General features: G+C 37.9%; 1 protein-coding gene and 1 long non-coding RNA gene across 2 annotated transcripts in view; one reads left to right on the top strand and one right to left on the bottom strand.

The window, feature by feature from the left end:
• LOC124264131 (frizzled-5-like) overlaps positions 1-18,088 on the top strand; it is a 242,491-nt gene that overhangs the window by 54,519 nt on the left and 169,884 nt on the right. Inside the window, exon 2 of the mRNA XM_046698851.1 lies at positions 7,548-7,588. The gene's annotated coding sequence lies outside the window, so the exon portion shown is untranslated. The remainder of the gene's footprint in view (positions 1-7,547; positions 7,589-18,088) is intronic.
• The window catches only part of LOC124264132, a 182,128-nt gene that overhangs the window by 51,156 nt on the left and 112,884 nt on the right, over positions 1-18,088 (bottom strand). The window lies entirely within an intron of this gene.

Below are 18,088 nucleotides of genomic sequence, written 5' to 3'. Positions count from 1 at the left end.
GCAAGCCCAGCCATGATATCTGTTTCCACTGGACTGGACTATCAATGACCACCTTGTCATCACTGACCAATGGGCCCTTTAGAGTGTTCTAGTTTCCTGTATCTCTTTGTTACCCAAGCCTACAGAGAATTTACCAATCATTGCTCAAAGTTCTTGCAGAATTGAGTTGATGAAGGTTGATCCCAATTCACAATTGTGCAGAGTTAAGAAATTCAAAGTTCATCATGTCAGCCTATACAATATAATATTTCTTCCATCACACATAATATTGTGAAACATCTAAGGGCTTTTACACAGTGAACCTCACCTCTGTCTCCATGTCCAGAAGCTACATTTGAACTGTCGAGTGGGCATTTTAGTTAATGTTATGTGTAAAGACAGGCTCAAGAACCTTGCTTGTACAGGAAGAACTGGTTTTTATCATGCAGTTCAAGACAACAGCTGCTTCTGTCTTGAGCTGCTGTCACTTCCCATCTCTTACCCACCACTGACTGATTCTGTGAGTTGCAGCCATTTCCCATCTCTTACCCACCACTGATTAATTCTAAGAGCTGCAGTCATTTCCCATCTCTTACCCACCACTGATTAATTCTAAGAGCTGCAGCCATTTCCCATCTCTTACCCACCACTGATTAATTCTAAGAGCTGCAGCCATTTCCCATCTCTTACCCACCACTGATTAATTCTAAGAGCTGCAGTCATTTCCTATCTCTTACCCACCACTGACTGATTCTGTGAGTTGCAGCCATTTCCCATCTCTTACCCACCACTGATTAATTCTAAGAGCTGCAGTCATTTCCCATCTCTTACCCACCACTGATTAATTCTAAGAGCTGCAGCCATTTCCCATCTCTTACCCACCACTGATTAATTCTAAGAGCTGCAGTCATTTCCCATCTCTTACCCACCACTGATTAATTCTAAGAGCTGCAGTCATTTCCCATCTCTTACCCACCACTGATTAATTCTAAGAGCTGCAGTCATTTCCCAGCTCTTACCCACCACTGATTAATTCTAAGAGCTGCAGTCATTTCCCAGCTCTTACCCACCACTGATTGATTCTAAGAGCTGCAGTCATTTCCCATCTCTTACCCACCACTGACTGATTCTGTGAGCTGCAGTCATTTCCCATCTCTTACCCACCACTGATTAATTCTAAGAGCTGCAGTCATTTCCATCTCTTACCCACCACTGATTAATTCTAAGAGCTGCAGCCATTTCCCATCTCTTACCCACCACTGATTAATTCTAAGAGCTGCAGTCATTTCCCAGCTCTTACCCACCACTGATTAATTCTAAGAGCTGCAGTCATTTCCCAGCTCTTACCCACCACTGATTAATTCTAAGAGCTGCAGTCATTTCCCAGCTCTTACCCACCACTGATTAATTCTGTGAGTTGCTGTCATTTCCCAGCTCTTACCCACCACTGACTGATTCTGTGAGCTGCTGTCATTTCCCATCTCTTACATACCACTGACTGATTCTGTGAGTTGCAGTAATTTCCCAGCTCTTACCCACCACTGACTGATTCTGTGAGTTGCAGCCATTTCCCAGCTCTTACCTACCACTGACTGATTCTGTAAGCTGCAGCCATTTCCCAGCTCTAACCTACCACTGACTGATTCTGTAAGCTGCAGCCATTTCCCAGCTCTTACCTACCACTGACTGATTCTGTAAGCTGCAGCCATTTCCCAGCTCTTACCCACCACTGACTACTTCTAAGAGCTACAGTCATTTCCCATCTCTTACCCACCAGTGATTCTGTGAGTTGCTGTCATTTCCCAGCTCTTACCCACCACTGACTGATTCTGTGAGCTGCAGTCATTTCCCAGCTCTTACCCACCAGTGATTCTGTGAGTTGCTGTCATTTCCCAGCTCTTACCGACCACTGACTGATACTGAGTTGCTGTCATTTCCCATCTCTTACCCACCAGTGATTCTGTGAGTTGCTGTCATTTCCCATCTCTTACTGACCACTGACTGATACTGAGTTGCTGTCATTTCCCATCTCTTACCCACCACTGACTGATACTGAGTTGCTGTCATTTCCCATCTCTTTCCCACCACTGATTCTGTGAGCTGCAGTCACTTTCCATCTGTTACCCACCACTGACTAATTCTAAGAGCAGCTGCCTTATTAATGCAGAGTGTTGTCACCTCTACAAGTCAAGCGTTGGTACAGCCTCCTGACCCTATAGTCACTCCTTACACCACAAGACAAAATACTGACCAATGCCTAGTCATTCATCATTTTAGTCTTGTGAATCATGGTGCCCCAGGTGCAATGACATCACCACAGCCAGGCCCTGAATCAAGGCTCAGTGAGTGTTCTACAGCAAATATTTATCTCAGCTGTGGGACTAAGACATCAGTGAGTCCATCAGATCCATTTTCTCTTTCTCATACAGGTGTAATTATTGTAATATATAGGTGCAATTCAATAACAATTTCCTTGAATTATATATTTAGGTCAGTAGCCCTCATTTCTCCACCTCTATCACCATGGATAAACAGTTCATGTTAATTTCAGTGCTGCTGTAATAAATTAAAAAATCCCAGGACTTTGTAATTTTTTTACTGTATTATAACAGTACTTTGAACTTAAAATTCTGTTGAATAATATACAAAGCCTTACATAAAAATTAGTCTTGCAAAAGGTTCTGCATAACATCTGAAGAATAAGTCATTAAGATTTAAACATTGGTGGAACATTTTAAACAGTGGTTCTGTATACCAAATATCCTTTGTGTATACATGAACTGAAGGGCCTATACATGAATGTCAGTTTGGCTCTGGAAAGTTCACTAGACCTGGAACCAGCTTGCCATTTCATCATTAATCACAATCACTTCATACCCCCTGGGAGCATGCTTTCATTGCGCAGTCAAAATATGTTGATTACTGCCCATAAAAACAATTTCGTTGGCATTCATTGTCAGCTGTTTGCCATTCTTTCCTTCTCTTCCGTTCCTCCCTGTTGCAAGGTATTAGCAATTGTATCATATTTCTCCACCAAAAAGTTCAAAATTTTCAAGGATTTGCAATTTTTAGCAGCAAAATTGTTGGTGGAATATTATTTTTCACAAGCGCTTGAAAAAAAATAACAAATTTATCAACTCATCAGTGCCCGAGGAATTAATGTTTTCGCTGGTGAAATGTAATAACTAAATTTGTCTTTGGGGTATTTTGGAAATAAAATTTGATATTGAACCATAAAATACTTAATCACGTAGATCCTATGTTTTATTACTATTGATTATTTCATTTAATGCAATCAGAGGTAATTTTTCAGTTACAGACTGGCTTGTGAATGTTACTTCTAGATCAATGTTATAACCTTCAACAAGGCTGCACACCTCCATGCAAGATACAAGATACAAAATATTTTTTTAGCAAACGTTCCATGTAGAGTGTGAGTGAGATTGTGAGTTTAGTTTTAAGCTGATTTTAGCAATATTCCAGCAATATCAGGGAAGGGGACACCAGAAATGGGCTTCACACATTGTACCCACATAGAGAATCAAACCCGGGTCTTCGGCATGACGAATGAATGCTTTAACCACTAGGCTACCCCACCGCTCCGAGGTTCCATGTAGAAATAGTGACAATATTCTATAAACTATATAAACAAAATATATAAGTAGCAATGCATGAACACATGGAGACACACTTGCACACATGCCTGGACACACTCACAGATAAACCACACATACACACTCACAGATATACACACCACACATACACACACACACACTCACAGATATACACACCACACATACACACACTCACAGATATACACACCACACATACATACACTCACAGATATACACACCAAACATGCACACTTACAGATATACATACCACACATACACACACTTACAGATATATACACTACACACCACACATGCACACAGATATACACACCACACATACACACACTCACAGATATACAAACCACATATGCACACACTCACAGATATACACACCACACATGCACACACTCACAAATATGCACACCACACATGTACACAGATATACACACCACACATGCACACAGATATACACACCACACATGCACACTCACAGATATACAAACCACATATGCACACACTCACAGATATATACACACACACACTCTCTCAGATATACACACCACACATGCACACACTCACAAATATGCACACCACACACACAGATATACACACCACACATACACACTCACAGATATAGAAACCACATATGCACACACTCACAGATATACACACCACACATGCACACTCACAGATATACACACCACACATGCACACTCACAGATATACACACCACACATACACACACACCACACATACACACACCACACACATATGTACACCACACACATATGTACACACCACACATACACACATATATACACACCACACACACACTCACACCACACATACACACACACACACAGACATACACATCACACTTACACACAGATATACATACACACTCTCACACATGCACACTCACAGATATACATACACACTCACAGATATACACACCACACATACACATATACACACACCACACATACATATATACATACACACACTCACAGATATACACACCACACATACAGACACTCACAGATATACACACCACACATACAGACACTCACAGATATACACACCACACATACAGACACTCACAGATATACACACCACACATACACATATACACACCACACATACAGATATACATACACACACTCACAGATACACACACCACAAACAGGTATACACACCACACACTCACAGATATACACACCACACATACATACACTCACAGATATACACACCACACATGCACACACTCACAGATATACATACAACACACAGAGTCATTGACACACTCACATACATGATAGATATACCCTACCTCTAATAGATATGCCCTAACTTGAACATACAAGTATAACTCTACCTTCAACACTGACACCTTTGACCTGTCCAGCCACCTATCTCCAACACACTTACCCCTCAACATCTCCCCATACATATGCCCCACCCAGCTGCCTCTCCCCACCCTATGACCTGCCCTGGGGACAATTGCAAGTGGCAACTGCCTGTAATTGAGTTAATTGGTGCTGGAATCGCAGTAGATAAGCGTTAGGGGGTGGGCTGGCCTGAAACATAGACCATCTGATAAAAGTGACACTAGCAACTTTATCTAGTGTTGTCTACATGCACATAGCCAGTAATGAGAGAAGCAAGAAACTATGCTTTGTATTCTAACCTGCCAAGAAATCCCTATCTGTGGTGGCGCCTAGCCGATAGTTCTGGAACTGATTTCAAACAAAGAGAAGCAACCCAGATCTACATTGTATTGACTTTCACAACACTGTTTTCTGTGCATAAATCTCACAAAATCTTTCAGGTAAATATAGTTTTGTTTTACAGTTAGCTCTCATCCTCGCAAACTTGGCTCTTACAAATATATTGATATCACAAAACGTATATTGGGTTGTTGTTTGTTGTTTAAAGTCACACTCAGTCTGCCAGATACGTGAAGGAAGCCCATAAAATGATCCAGTCTGGACTAGGAAAGTTGGTGATTGATATTAAGAGCACTCATCCATGCCATCAGGGCAGGATGGAACACAGTCAGCCAAGCTGCTGAGTATGACTATCCAATCCTTTGTCATCTCTCTAGGCTCAATTTAGTGCTTTGTTACATGCATTGGTGCAACCCAATATTACAAAGTGCAACTTAGTATTTTGTCTAACTTGCACCAGGTGCAAGTCAATTTTGAGAAATAAATCAACAATAAATCAAACACTATAAGCATTTTTATGTCAGATCATTTTTATCTAAGCTTTGAATAATTCAGTAGCACATTTCTTTCATTACTTATTGTGATAAGAGCAGTGCAACTGGAATTTGGCTGGTGCAACTAGGTTTTTATCTTAGGTTGCACCTGGTGCAAGTAGGTTAACATATCTTAAATCGAGCCCTGTCTCTCATGACCTGTACCGATTGATGGGGATATGTTCTAAAAAGGGATCCAACTGGGTTCAGGCTGAGTGAGCGAGTGAGTGAGTGAGTGTGAGTGAGTGAGGAGTGAGCGAGTGAGTGAGTGAGTGAGTGAGTGAGTGAGTGAGAGTGAGTGAGTGAGTGAGTGAGTGAGAGTGAGTGAGAGAGGAGGAGGGAGAGTGTGTGCGCGAGGGTGTATATTTTGGATTCTTGGCACATAAAGTGTAAAGTAAGTGGATGAGTGAGTGAGTGAGTGCATATTTGGTTTTCTTGGCACTTGAAGTAAGTTGGTAATTGAGTGAGTGAGTGAGTGGATGAGTGATTGGATGCATGAGTGGCTGCAAGCAATTGTACATTTTGGTTTCTTGGAACTTGAAACAGAATATCAAACACATTAGTATATGCCACAAGTATGGGTTTAGTGCTGCTAACCTATAAATATAATGAATGCAAATCTGAGATTCAAACCCATAATCAGCAGTTTTTGCTGTGCCTAAAGATGTAACTCTGGGCCCCTCTTGAGTTTGTTTTTGACATTTTCACTCTGTTTTAATCAATAGCATTCAACATTTTTGTATATTATGCAGTAAACATTAATGAAACTAATCTATTACAGACAAACCTCTTAAACTTTCCATTGTGAGACACCTAGGATTCTATATATCGTCATTTTAAATGATTTCGGAAATCATTAAACAATCAGTTTTTGGGTACATAGACTGGACAAAATGTTTGTACTGTACAACATTATAATGGCATATGAATGCACTCGGAGGTAGAATTTTCATAATTTAAACAAAATAACCCCAAACATGCATATAGCCCAGATGCTGTCTTCATAAAGAATACAGAATGAACAATTGTGTTGATTGCTTAAGATTATTTAATTTGTTTTCATGAACTGTGTTATTTGCACCAAAAACAAAGCATCCATTGAGTTGAAACAAAATGCTTAATTTTTAATCGGAAAATGACTTTTGTCATCAATTTGACAAATAATCTTTGTGTAACATCTAAAGAGGCTGGATAAAATATTCATCATCATTTTGATATTAATATATCAATGTACAATAGAATCAAATGATCATCCATTCCAATTGTCAGCCACAGGTCAGGAGAAAATATCAAAATATTTTCATTCAACACAAAACAATTTATAATTTATAGAATTTATATTTTCACAGGTTATGAAAAGTGTATGAATGACTGTTATTGCCTTTTGAAGCATCCATTTGATTATGTGGTAGGGGTTGGACAATTTTCTAAAGGAATAGTTTTGAAATATGCCCCAAATATACAATTTATGAATACATACGAATTTGTGTGAATTTTCAATTTTAGATTTTGTGTTACTTGTGAAAATTGATAGTTTGTTTGATTGTGTTCAGTAAATAAATATTTTTTTAGATATTCCTGGGGGAAAATAGATTGTTCTCCAAAAGAAACCCACCTGTCCCCCTTGAAATCAAATGGATGCCCCTTAAAATTTTAAAATAACTGCTTTTGAAATATATTTTTTTCAATGACAGATCTGGTGATGCCATTTTAGCTGCATACATGATGACAAAAGGTAAGAAAACTTATTCCATCTGTGTGTTTTTGATTGGGATCTAATGCTGTCTAAAATACATATCCCTCGATTCAAGAATTAAGAATTCTTATTGCACAGAACAGCCTTATTGAGCAGAGCAAACTATAGGCGAGGTGAGGTGAAATTGGGTTTAATGACGTGCTTGAGAATATTTCGCTCATATGACGATGTGCATGCGTGTGTATGTGTATGTGTGGCTGCTTGTACTAGCCCAGACTGAAGCTGGTTTTATAGTGCTAGCCCACTGACATACCATGCCGCAGTGAAGCATGAATACCCCACTCAGACACATTATACTGACTCCGAGCTGACCAGTCCTTGTTGTACCCATTAATGCCGAGCGCCAGGCAGGGAACAACAAGTACCATATTTTAACGTCTTTTGGTATGACACGGCCGGGGATCGAACCCACGACCTTCCTCTCTCCGGGCGGACGCTCTAACCACTACACCACGGAGGCGGTCTAGCAAACTATAGCCCCATTTGGGATTCAGTATAATTGTACACCTGGAAGATGTATGTAGTTATATGCGATGATCCTATTGGCGCTGTCAGAACTGGTTCCCAGTGGCAGTGTTTGTTGTGAGAGGGGACTACAGAGAATTGGGTAGTCATACTTAGTGACATGGCTGATATCATGTGTCAACATCTCTTGTCTTCAGTGATGAAGAAGCAATGTACCTGTCTTGGCTTAGAATGGTAATAAACGCAAACTTGATCTCGTCACTATATGGCTGGAATAATGCCGATGTGACGTAAAGCCCAACTCAACTCAACTCACTTGTTTTCAGTCACTGTGTTTTCCTGGTCCAGACGTACTCGTTTAATAGCCTGAGTAATACAGCCTGGGTATTTAGGACTGACAAATTTAACATTAATTACTGTGCCCCATGATCTGTGTTCTGGGATATGACCATGACAGGAAAAAATATCACAAGTGACAAACCAGTGTCAGAAACTGTTCCCATGTCACTGACAAAGCGGAGTAGAACACCTGACGGTTGTCATCATGTGATGTTTGTTTGTCGCTTAACGCCGCACTCAGTAATATTCCAGCTATATGATGGCAGCCTGTGAATAATTGACTCTGGACCACACAATCCAGTGACTGACATGAGCATTAATTTAAGCCACTGGGATACGAAGATATGTATCAACCAAGCAGTGAGACTGACCAGGTGATTCTGTTAGTTACCTGTAAAGACAAGCATGTGTTGCTGAGGACCAATTCTAACCCAGGTCTTCACAATGGGATTATGGGAAAACAAGAGGTCAGATGATGTCATATGAGTGTCACCAATGTCATATAAAGAGTTTGACATGTACATGTCCTGATCCGTTGCCAAACAGCACAATGCACACTTGCCAGCAAATGACATAAAGTGTCAGTGCTTCAATCATAACTCACACCTGAATCTTGAACACAACAACAACTGCCAAACTTCACCCTCCAATCCTGTTTTCATTCAGACATTAATCACCGAACAAATCATCCAGCTTGTCTGTAAAAATCAACAATACAAAACTGACGTCAAATTGAAGTTTCGGCTCAATTTAAAAACAAACAAAACATCTATAATGAAAAAAAATGTATTTATAAGAACACACAACTAACAAGCATGACGCTGTCACTGGGTTTATTTCAACATTTATAAGAAAATCATGGCCATTTTCATGAACCCTAAACATCATCTTCAGCACATTAACTTGGCACAAATGTCCTCTAAAGTAAAGCACTGGGAAGGAATTGTTGACATAAACTAGTCGGTAGAGCACTGACATATCGCTAGCTGAGAGGGTTTCGTAGTAGCGATCTGTTTTATTGCTTCCTTCACATACAAATAACAGATAGGGTCGATGTGTTTCCTTCCCACAATCTACAGCTGTGGCCTCCCATCTACCACAGGTTGAACATTTTGAATCAAGCCACCCCTGTTAAATCTAAGCTGCAGTATTGAAAAAGAAAGAAAATAATTTTTCGTAATTCTCCACAACACTTAAAATTAGTTTAAGGCTAACTGAAAATGTCTATGTTTAAATTCACTTGTTTAAGAATTGTCTTTTTACATATTGGATCAGTAAATATTAATATGGTACTTTTAAAGTGGTTTGCGAAATTTTGTCACTGTTTATATTTATTATCGATATATTTATAAAGTTTTATTTATCTTTTTTCAGTTTTAAAATTATCTATCAATGAAGATGTTGCTTCATATTTTTTTAAATTATAATTTAACTTTAACTTTTTTTCCATAAAGTATAATAATTTTGTTTTCTTTACTGGTATCATATTCTAGTGTACCCTATGAAACTACCTCAGACTTCTCTGGTTTTCAGAAATATTTTGTTAGACCAAAAAATAATGTTTTGAATAAATGCTTTAAAAGAGCTTTATGCATTTCGGAATGACATGTCTAAGTTTCATCCCCTTTTCGTTTCTGTACAGTGAGCATAAACAACTTAATTGATGTTAATGATTGATCCCATGAAGACATAAAATTAAAACTAATAATAATTATCATAATATTTTCATTAGATATTAATACAATGTACAGAGGTGCAGACAGATCCTAAGTCTATTTCAGCAGCAAAGGGTCAGTTATCGGACAGTTTTTTCTGTTCAGCTCCTCCATTAATGCTATCACCATTTTTCTTGAAATAACATTAAAACAAAAAACAAACAGAACGGCTGATGTTTGAAACAGTTTTCATCGGAAACAAAACAAAGTTTTAAGGTATCTATTAATGTGTATGTTTGATGATTAAAAGGAGGTATGAACCATGAAATAAGTGACACTAAGTTAACAATGGAAGTCTGGACCCAGGTCAAGTATATCACAATGACAGATGCTGACCTGGCTAGAGGAGAATAGCAAGGGTTACCCAAGGGTTTGTTTGTTTGTTTTTAGTTGTTTTACACTGCATTCAACAATATTCCAGCTATATGGCGGTTGTCTGTAAAAAAATGAATCTTGACCAGACAATCCAGTGATCAACAGATGAGCATCGACTTTGCAGTTGTGATTCGATGACATGTGTCAAACAAGTCAGCATGTCTGACCACCCAATCCTGTTACTTGCCTGATACAACAAGCATGGGTTACTGAAGACCAATTCTAACCAGGATCTTCAGAGTTAAATTATGGGAAAGCAAGAGGTCAGATAAGCATCACGAAATGTCATATTAAGAGTTTGACAATTAGACCAATTCTAACACAAGGGTTACTCACAGGGAGAAAGTTGTTAACAACTATGTTCTTAAATCCCAGCATCCCCTCAAATTCTTAATTTTATTCTAAATTATGTTCGAAAACCAGGAGGTGGAAAAAGAACACCTTAAATTTCCTCTCATCACCCAGATGCTTGTGCACATGACACAGACACCACCACAACGTTTTAAACAACTCACTTCACCAGCAGCTCATAAATTACTTAAATAACCCCTCTTATTCATCCTTCAAACACTTTGCTATCAACACATGTTTATAATCATACGGTTTACATAAGGACAAATGTTCAAAATCCATGCTACCAAGTATTGAGACCATCTTGTAGCACTGTAGAAGGGTTTGTATACTATGTGTTCTGAGCAGACATTAACCCTGTCTTCAATGTGAACCTTCCTGAGAGCTAAACAGACCATGGTTAATCTCAGAAAATGGTGAAAAACCAAACATGGAAGCCGAGGTTGCATCATTATCTGAGTGTGAAGCCTGCTTTATCTTGCAATAGGAGTATCTGGTTATTGAGCAAGCTTCATCCACACAAGATCTTGTAAGACATGTAACCAATATACAACAAAATTAATTCCACAGAAACCACATCAAATGGGATTTACAAGATGCAGAAACATCTCCTCTTTCAAACAAATGGTCATACGTATATGTAAGATTAAGAAATAAATCTTTTTGATGTTTTTTAATGGTGTCCACAAATGCAGCGGCAAGGTTGTGTCATCCAGAACTGTGTTATCTCTGTGTGAACACAGCCTGATACGGCAGCAAGGGTATCTGGCTTTCATCTGGTATCTCAAGAACCAGAGACTATCTCTCTCTCCAAACTACAGGAATAACAAGACAACCCAGGTCATGTTGGGTTGCTTTTAATTGGCAGCTAACAGACCAGAGTTTGCTACAAATTGTCTTGGGAGTGCTTATTGGGCTGCTAATGCATTCAGCTGGCCCCTGTTGATCCCCTGAGCTCAACTTACCAGCCATATGCCTGTATAGGGGCCATAGGGTCCCAGACTACAACAAGCTTGCCATTTAGGAAGAAGCAGTTCACACAGTCCATCAGGGCGGTATTCTTTATGATGTTCTTGAATGGGGAAATTGGATGATGTTTGTGAAGGTTCTTGTGACAATGGGATCACATTTACTAACACATTAACAATTAGCCGTTATTGTGCTTTCGGTTGCGATATGCTGATTGTAAAAGTTGTGGATTGTTGAGACATTCAAACTTTTTGTAATTAATTCAATGGGGAAACACTCCAATTACAGAAGTTGAAATATAACAAGACAATTATTGAAGTAAAAAACAGATCAAGAAGCGTCTTGTCTTCTCTCTTTTGACATGGACCACATGTTACCCTCTTTTTAGATGAGTAATTGGCTTGCCTTTGCATGTGTTTTTGAAACACCTGTTACTGTCACTATATGAAAGCAATTTGTAATCTAGTCAGGTTCATACAATGGACACTGCTTTTAGTAGATATTTCTTATGATTATGGAAATGGTTGTGCCACTTTTTTTTATCGTATTAATCTGTTTTTTTGAGCCGGGGACGACTTTCATGACATGTCTGGTAACATTACAACAAAAACATATTTAATCATAAGCTGAAAAAAGTGAACATTCTATAATATATATTTTTTAACACTTTGGAAGAGGTTTAACCAAACATTTAGATAATATCACATTTTTATGGATAACAACTTCTAAAATCTCCAAATCTAATGTCTTTCAGACGTCATCTCAAGACCTATCTCTTTTTATGTGACTGTGCGCATTGAGCATGCATCAAGCATGGAGTAATGTGATATACAAGTGGCTTATTATTATTATTATTACTATTCTATATTTCGTGAGTGTGACCTTTTGATACAGATTCTTGTACCATTGTGACGATTTCTGCTTCTCAACACTACAACAATCTGTATCGCGACGTCACACTCACGGAATAAAAAAGTTGTTATCCATAACAATTTGTCGTTATTGCAATTCACAACTTTTAAAGTGCCACTTAAAGAAGATAAATCTTTAGCTAGAATATCCTGAAAGTAATATGCCTTTTCCCCTCTCATTTTGGGAGCAAGACAACAGAAAATGTTTTTTGAATTCTCAATGTAATTGAAGTAGTTGTATATTCCGTTCTGTTATCTGATTGTATATCCACCAGTTTTAAATATAGTTTAAACACAGGTGCAAACATATGAATTCTTTATCTATTTTTCCAGTGATTTAATATCCATGAACTTTACTCTGAAATTTTAAGACACAACTGTTAAATCCCAATATGACTTTGATAACTCCAAAATGTCAAAGTTAATGTTCTTTTGGGTACTGTATATGATCGGTTTCAGACTGGAACCTGTCCCATGTTGCAGACTGGCGAGGGAGCCTTCTGATAATGTTTCTAAAGATGACTTTTTAATTACTATTGGGAAAGAGGTATGGTGTACATGGTCTGGGACTTAACTGTCACATAATGCATTATAGTTATTGACCCTGAGGACAGAAAAAGCTGAAGCGTTTACTCAAGTTGCTGAAGGCCTGGGTTTGATTCCCCACTTGGGTACAATGTGTGAAGCCCATTTCTGGTGTGTCGTGCCATGATATTGCTGGAATATTGCTAAAAGGTGCATAAAACCCAGCTCAAGCACAAACATTAACCAGTTAACTTACAAAGATCCCCCACCTCTCCCCTACAAAGTTCCAAGTTTGAAATAATTGGTTTTCAGCACCCAGTGCTTGTTGTAAGAGACTATATTCATGATCTTGAACATCTACAGTTTTCTAGCATATAGCTGGAATATTGTAACATATAACTGCAGTTCATTTAGCAATCTAAAGTATATTTATCATAAGCATATTTGAAGAAGGGAAGTAACTCTACAACTGCTGTTTTTCTGTCTGATCAGTAATGCACAAGGTTACTTCATAACGGACATCAATATTTATTAATATAGCAATATTTATTCCATTTTACAATGTTTAATGCTCTCATAAAAGAACAAATGACAATTCACAATGAAATATTTGACCGATTCCATAGAGGAGAAATCTCTCCAGACTTCCAGGCAATGGTCAGTGTTCTGGGACTGTTAATCACCCCCATAAACTTCCAAATCCTCATAAAATCATTACTGCACCCAAAAGATCAATTATCACATGTAAGGCCATGAAACTAAATCTGCCACAAATTTGCAACCCACATCTGCACTTTGTTCCGATGTCAAGCGAAAACCCCATGTGAACAATTGTTAATCCAGAGGGCCATAAATATCCAAAATAGTTCCAGTTGGAGTCCTTTACTTTGTTGTGATGCTAACATCATATTTCCTCCAAAGGACGTGGCACCTCATCGCGTTACTCCTTTTCCCTGGATGTTATACACAATTATGATTTAGCTTCATGAATCATAGGAGACGACCAGTAAATAATCTGGAAAAAAATAAACAGGAAAAAGCTTGATTGAAAAGGATGATTTTTTAGTGACGTAACAACATAACTATGCATCAGTTAATTAGAATACATTCGGTCCAATGTGATCTGGCAAAACTGGTTTAATATTTCAACTTTTTCTTCTCTAACATGCATGTAATAATAGTGTAGAGGGAAGGATATTGACCATGGCAGTATGGTAGGGAAACCAACAGTAATATGTCAAGTAAATGCAGTGCCTTACAAAAATTGGCAAGTTAGGATTTTTCTAGACTTGCACAAGTCTCTAAGGTAGTAATTAAAAGTTTAAGTGATATTTTCTAAAAAAAATATGAATAGCCCCCAAACAGACTGGTGTCCTTAGAGTGTACTGTCCGCTGATCTGGACTTGCCTCTTTAAAGGATAAAATTACTATACATCCATTGGCTTAGCATTCAGTACAGCCTTAGAGCAAGGCTAGGGGTTTTCATGGAAACGTCATCCGATGTTTTGTAATTCTAAACACTGTACAGTATAGACACTGTCTATTGCAATACATCATAATAATCATAATTCTCATCTGTACGTATACTTGGAGTTCAACACAACACAGGTGAAAGTCATACATCAAATTAGTGAAACTGTGTGCATTAGTTGAAGTGTGTTGAAGTTAATATCAATGTGTTTTGAGGTTTGTGGGCTGATTTAAATTAGAGCATGTTTTTCAGCCACAAATGTTCACAAATTAAATAGTCTATGACCATGGTAAATAAGAAATCAAATAATGCTCATCAAACTTTGAGGTATTTGAGGAAAATTACACAAATATATACCGTATATTACTGTAGATAAGCTGAATTTTGAGGACCAAAAAAGCAGTCTGTAGAAGGGGTTGGCTTATCTATGGGTTACGCTTTTGTGAAACATTTTTCCAGGGGTAAGAGAAGACGACGTCAAATTTGCAAATAAACATCACTAGACAAGATTATTTACCTTTTAAGTTCTAAGTTGTTTTTGCTGGGCATTGTATTATTTGCAGGGATTAAGATTACCATGTGTATTTGAGCCGGAAATAGCAATCAGCTATGAAAAATATTCATATGTAGTGAAAAGTCAAGACAATTTACAAGATCCAATTTTTAAATTGTCACTTTTAATAATTTTATAACAAAACAACAAACATAATGACTATTTGACAGAGTGAGTGAGTTTGGTTTTATGCCGCTTTAAGCAATACTCCAGCAAAATCACAGCGGGGAACACCAGAAATGGGTTTCACGCATTGTACCCATGTGGGGAATTGAACCCGGGTCTTTGGCTTGACGAGCGAAATCTTTAACCACTAGGCTACCCCACCACCCCTATTTAAGAGAAACTCATGTATGGTCAGTGGATCAGGCAGGTCGTTACTAGTCACTTTTAAAATCCAAACTCTGGATCACTCACTCATTTAATTGTAATAGACACATCTTAATAAAACATATAGGATTTTAAGAAAATATAGGCGCAAAATTGAAACAGGTCAATATCATTCATATCATCCCTAGCCTGATCATGGAAATATTCTGTCAGAATCAAAAGGAAACAGAATCTTTAATGGCATTTACAAGTTGGATGTAGTCGTGACAAGGTGTATTGTGGTAAACAATTGCGTATTATTATTATTATAGGATATTTACATAGCGCACATATCCACACACCTAGAACATGCTCAAGGTGCTGATATTTTTTCCCCTCTATCACTGGATGTCAATCTCAACGGCACATCGTATTATCAATCTCAACTCCCCAGGGATCATACAACTCTTGCGAGTTATCGCGGCTTTCTCATCCTTACAAGGTACCCATTCACAGCTGGGTGGACTGGGACACATAGTCATTACACAATACTCAATGTGTCTTCTAAAGTTAAGACTGACTGACTGAGTTTGGTTTTACGCCGCTTTTAGCAATATTCCAGCAACATCACGGCGGGGACACCAGAAATGGGCTTCACACATTGTACCCATGTGGGGACTCGAACCCGGGTCTTTGGCGTGACGAGCCAACACTTTAACCACTAGGCTACCACACCGCCCCTCTAAAGTTAAGATCATTTATATTACAACATATACATAACAAAGTTGTTATCATAATACTCCGATGTCTGAACATAATAAAGAAGTTGTTATCCATAATGAGTATGTAAAATGAAGTTGTATATATTATCCCTCATCATGAAAAAGTAGCAGTAATGACTTCTTAATATGAATAATGTCGGAAATCCAACTAGATGACTCTATGTGACTACTGACATCATAATCCTCATCCTTCCTATAAAAAATTGATAAGAGATATCTTAAAATAATTGTAATTCAGAATCAAATTTAAAATTATTAACTGTACTGAAACTAAAGAAGACTGAGTGGATGTAAAGAAAGTGAGAAGACTATGCTGTCTGGATAAGCTTAATTACACCATTAAACAACTTCTTATATCAAGTATCAAGCCATAAAAACATAATCTGGCTTTCATGAAAGCATATTTAGTCTCAACAACACCTTAAATTATGAGTACGCATCATTGAAATATATGAATATATGAGCCTTAATATTTTAGAAAAAATTAATGAATATAACTTTAAAAAGACAGACACGATATGATTTCTAGGATCATCATAACTGAATACGATAAATTTGCATTTGGAACTTAATACAAAAGCACCAATTTACTTCATTACAGAAATGGCATATATAAAAGTCATCCACAAACATTCAGCATTGTTTGGCTATGTAATAAATCCAAAGTCGCATCCGACATTTCAAGTTTTATAATCACCCAGTGGGACTTCGGTGCCATGATAAAATAACAATAATAATTACCAAACCAAATTTGGTCTGACTCAAGGAGTGACTCAACAACGAGGATAGGTTACATATTTATCACATCCATTCAAAATCATACAAGTCTCATTATCCATTCCAGAGCTACAAAACTGATGCCTTGTTCCAATAAATACTACATAAACTAACAACAGTTTCTGATCATATAACAGCTGTTCTTGTTTATAGCTTGTCATTATTGGGTAGGATTACAAGACAATGGTCCTATTGTGTTTGAGGTGACATTTCGCTCCATTCATCCATATTCCATGGAGTAATTGTCACACATAACTCTCAACAGAATGACTTGTGCATGAATTGATTGCCATTTCGGTTTCAGTTAGATGAGTGTTTTCTTCACACGATATAAAAATCAATGTATTGTAAAGATTTTTTGGCATATTTATACAAAGTATGTAGCAAATATTGAACAAATGTCACTCTATGACATCACTGTATTGAAACCATGTCACTTGATGTTATTGCACAGTCTCATGTTTGTCTCATAGTCCCTCAACCATATTATTTTCCCTTGGTAACTGCATAGCCCTCTCTGCAATGCTAAAACCCTAAATGAAGTCTAGATTTCCTCAGGTTCTGAATCTCCCATCTCACTGCAACTATTTTTCAATTTAAATGGTTTATTTGTTGCTATAAAAAGATATTAATTCAGAGACTAAACCTTAATTCAGAGACTAATCCATCCTCGTTCTCAACCCAGTCAGCGAGCCTGACCACCTGATCCTGTCAGTCCCCTCTTACGACAAGCATGGGTTACGGAAGACCAATTCTAACCCGGATCTTCACGGGTGCCCATGTGAAGTCCATCTATTCAGACCTTATTGTATGACAACCTGGCACTGTTTGACATCACTGTATTGTAACTTCTTTTCATGATGTCACTGCACTGTATCAAACTTCAACAATGACATCATAGCACTGTATGATTTCATAGCATTCTAATCTCATTGTG

Source organism: Haliotis rubra, unplaced genomic scaffold (assembly GCF_003918875.1).
Source record: "Haliotis rubra isolate DU_JTF1 unplaced genomic scaffold, ASM391887v1 Scf91, whole genome shotgun sequence".
In the NCBI taxonomy this organism is placed as follows: domain Eukaryota; kingdom Metazoa; phylum Mollusca; class Gastropoda; order Lepetellida; family Haliotidae; genus Haliotis; species Haliotis rubra.
The sequence above is the reverse complement of the archived record's forward strand: the minus strand, read 5'-3'. Positions and strand labels throughout refer to the sequence as shown.